At 42.6% G+C, this 4350-nt stretch overlaps 1 pseudogene; it reads left to right on the top strand.

Annotated features, from left to right (window-relative positions):
* The window catches only part of LOC102863101, a 3507-nt pseudogene extending 3176 nt beyond the window's left edge, over nucleotides 1-331 (top strand).
* Nucleotides 332-4350: the final 4019 nt, after the last annotated feature.

Below are 4350 nucleotides of genomic sequence, written 5' to 3'. Positions count from 1 at the left end.
CAAACTGGGGAGGAGGGTAGAGAGAATGGTGCAGCAATGAAGGAATGAAAACCCAAAATCCCTGTAAATGTTCATTAAAACTAATAAAATTTAATAACAAAAAAAAAGTAAAAAAAAATTTGCATCTCTCTTAGGGCTAGGGATTTTCAGCATTTCTTCATGTGCTTGTTAGCCATCTGAATGTCGTCTTCGGTGAAGTGGTGGAGGATTTTCTGAGTCCTCTGCTGGGGAAGAAGCCCATCACTAAAGTCAATGAGGTGACAGGTACTCTAGAGTCAAGGGCTACTTTGACAAGCAGCTCAAAGGTTGGCTTCTGGAGAAGGGCTTCTGAAGCCCAGCTCAGCACCTGCATGACCGCGTCTTCTACATACTGGAGTCCAGGGAGCATGATGAAGCCCTGACAGAGAGCAGAGCTGAGGGCATAGCCAGTAGTGTCAAGGGAGAAGGGTCAGGACCTGGCCCTGTTCGCATAAAGGAAAAGGGGGAACCTCTGCCTAGGGCCAGGAGGGGAATGGCTGTGTACCAGTGACCCAGCAAACACAGCTGAGCTAGCGGGAGACATTCATGTTCTCCCCTCTGTGGTCTGTTCCTGTTTTCTCTTAAAACATCTTGGGATCAGCTAGTTAAAATCTGGGGAGGGGCAACTGCCCTTCTAATGGAAGGAGTAGTCCACCCAGTTTAGAAGGGGGAGCAGTACAAGGCAGCCCTCCTTTTCTAGGCCAGACATGGCTTGGTGGCAGGTGACTCAGATACTGTCCTGGAGGTCTTACTGTCCAGGAGTGCCCTGACCATGACAGCCAGAAGGCCCAGCTGGGGTCCCTCTTCCATCTGGAATAACAAGTTCCAGCCAATTTAGTGGTTTGCTTCAGCTGGCCCGACCACATAGGGGTGCTGAGGAGTTTGAGGAGCTCCTTACTGGACTGCCCTCTGCTGTCAGGGTTGGAAAGGAGTTTGTAGCCTGATGGGTGGGTGGCTCTTTGCACTTGCTGTCACACACCAAGCCTGCTAGCTTTCACACATTTGCCTGCTCCAGGACCCAGCTGGCTAAGGTAGACCAGATCCTGGTGCCCCTACTCGATCTCCCAGATACTCAGTTTCTTCATGGGGAGACTGGGTCTGCCCTCTCAGTAGTTTAGTGACCAGTTAACACTGTCCCAAGGACAGTGATGTGCCTCCTGGAAATGCCAAGCCCTCAGCCTCAGCAAGGACTCGGAGCCAATTCCTGTTGTTAATGCAAGTTTTTATTTGGCTGTATATACTATTTAAGCTATTAAAATTTGTACAATATTTACAAATTAAATAATCATCTGGGAAAAAAAAAAACCAAAACAAAACTAAAGCTGTGAACAATCTTAATCTTTTCACCATCCATCCTGATGCTGCTAATTGGTCCAGTGGTGAGAATCTAGGTCTTTTTGACACTGAGCCTCAATCCATATTGAAGGTTACAGTCCTTGACCCTCTGCAGCAAGTGCTTCAGTTCCTCCTCAGTTTCAGCAAGCAGGGCTGTGTCATCTGCATAATACAGATTATTGACAGATCTTCCACCAATCCTGACCCCACGCTTCTCCTCATAGAGCCCAGCCTCCCGGATAATCTGTTCTGCATACAGGTTGAAAAGGTATGGAGACAGGACACATCCCTGGCAACGCCTTTCCCAATTTTGACCTATTGCAGTGTTTCCTTGCTCTGTTCTCATGACTGCCTCTTAGTCCAAGTATAGGTTTCACATTAGCACTATCAAGTGTTTTGGGATTCCCATTCTTCTCAGAGTCAGCCACAGTTTGTTATGATCCACACAGTCAAACGCCTTTGCATAGTCAATGAAACACAGATATACATTCCTCTGGTATTCCCTGCTTTCAGCTAAGATCCATCTAACATTAGCTACAATATCCTTAATACCACAACCCCTTTTAAGCCCAGCCTGGTCTTCTGGCAGTTCTCTGCTGATGTGCCGTTCCAGCCGTTTTTACATAATCTTCTCCAATGCCTAGTATGTCAGTATTTATGCGTCCTATTTCTTCCTTAACAATATCTAATTTTCCTACATTCATGGTTCTCACATTCCATGTCCCAATCATTAGTGTCTGCTTGCAACTGTTCCTCTTCTTTTGCATTTCCATACTTGAAAGCTCCACCTCAGCTGCCCTTTCTGTTATTCTACATGTGTTCTGTTGTACATAGGGTTTTCAGAGGCCTGCTATTTCAGCAGTGGATGGCCAATCCTTCTTCTTAATCTGTCTTAATTAGAGTGTTCAGATTTAGAGAAGTATCAGACAGTCCAACAACAACAACAAAACACACCAAAACCCCACACCCCCAAGAAGGTACTGTCTAGGAGACACAAGGACCTATTTGAAACAGAGGCTGGGGGAAAACAAGTCAAGATAAACCAGAAAAAAACAGCAGACATTTCTTCTTCACCCTGTCCTCAGGCTAAGAGCCCAGTGCATAAACTAACTTCTCAAAGGAGATAGAAAACAAGATATCATTGAAAAAGTTGTTGCACCTTAAATTGAGAATTTTTAATTGAAATTCAAACTCACTACTGTCAAATCAGAACATAGCAGATCCTCCAAAAATTTTTCAAAGGCTATACTGTGCAAGGGAGTAGATTGCCCAACTTTCCCCCTTCTTGCCCTTAGTGAATCCAAACCGCCAGAGAAGCAACTCCCTAAAGGAATAATTTAAGGCTGTAATATTACTGATGACATATAAAAAGCATTGACTTTTATTCTAAAAACCATTATAACCTTTAAAGTTTTTAAACAAGTGATGGCATAATCAGATTACTTTTTGACTAAGATCTCATTCTTCCCCTCATTCTCAAACAAGTATGGGTTAGATACGGCCAGAAAAGAGGCTAAAACGTTGATTTAAAACTCTAAAGTTCCAGGGTGAGGCCAATATACCAACGTGCAGGTCACTGAAGAACTCACTGGTGGTTTGGGAAGCTAATGCATGAAGGAACTAGATAATTACATTAATTAATATAATTATTGTTCTAAAACAAAATGTATATGAATGATTAAATGAAATCCGATATTTGTAAACTACCACTCAACTAAAAACACACAAAAAAAATTTAAAGGACATTTCCTAAAAAATCCACTCAGTATAATGGCAAGAATTGTTTTAACAGGTTCTCGAAAATAATAACAATAGCTAATAAGGACTGAGTCATTACTGCATCCAAGCACAGTGCCAAGAATTTTGCAAGAATTATATTATCTAAAAATCTTTGGTGACCCAATCATAAGGAGTCTTGTTTGGTTTTTGGTTTTTTGTTCTATTTTTGTTTGTTTGTTTGTTTTTGTAAGGAGTTTTGATGCCAACCCACAGGCAGGCAGTTTGAATCTACCAGCTGCTTTGTGGGAGAAAGATGCACAATCTCTTTCCTTTCTATGTATAGCCTCAGTTCAAACTCAATGGCATGTAATAAAAGCACATTTTCCTCTGAAGGTGTAGGTTATAGAGAATTGTATTGCTAACCCAAAGGCCAGGTTTCACTGCCAGTTCGAATTCACCAGTTGCTCCCCTCGCATGTGATTTATATTCTTGGAAATTTGCTAGAGGGTCAGCTATGAGCTGAAACACTGAAGACAATGAGAGAGAGATTATATGAGGGTGCCAGGTGACACTGTAGCTTACATGCTGGGCTGATAACTCAAGGATCAGGGGTTTGAACTCAACCAGCATTGGGAGAAAGGTGCTCTCCTACCATTCTACTCTCTTAACTGTTCACAGCCTCAGAGCCCTATAGAGCAATAAATAATTTCTTTTACAATCACTAGATAATAGGTATTTCCTATAAAATAGAGGTTGACAATGGCTCAAATATTACAACAGTTAACACTACTCCATCATCTCTGACATTAATTATTCCTCCTCTGTTTCATTTCCCCACTCTCCATTACGTCTTTTTGGCTTCTGTTGTTACTGGAAGGTCTCACACAAACTCAAAACCCATCAGGGAAATGGCTCACCTAATTGTGGGTGATGTAGGCCAATGTTGCAGAGACTGGTAATGATGCACCAGGATTCTTTGGGCTCTCAATTGCTGCACAGCTGAATCAGGTTAGTTACCTTATTGCAAAGGAAGAAGCAATGAGATTCCAAGAGTTTATAAAGGCTTACTAGGTAGGGTAGGGCACAAGTCCCACCCTAACCTTATCTCCTGGATACCATAAACACTATAAATGCAGGGATGCATCCTATCTCCATACCTTTTCAACCTGTATGCAGAACAGATTATCTGAGAGGCGGGGCTCTATGAGGAGAAATGTGGGGTCAAGATTGGTGGACGATTTATCAACAATCTGCGTTATGCAGATGACACAACCCTGC

Source organism: Elephantulus edwardii, unplaced genomic scaffold (assembly GCF_000299155.1).
Source record: "Elephantulus edwardii isolate Elephantulus edwardi_28Jun2011 unplaced genomic scaffold, EleEdw1.0 scaffold00588, whole genome shotgun sequence".
In the NCBI taxonomy this organism is placed as follows: domain Eukaryota; kingdom Metazoa; phylum Chordata; class Mammalia; order Macroscelidea; family Macroscelididae; genus Elephantulus; species Elephantulus edwardii.
Note: the sequence above shows the minus strand (reverse complement) of the source record. Positions and strands in the feature narration are given on the sequence as shown.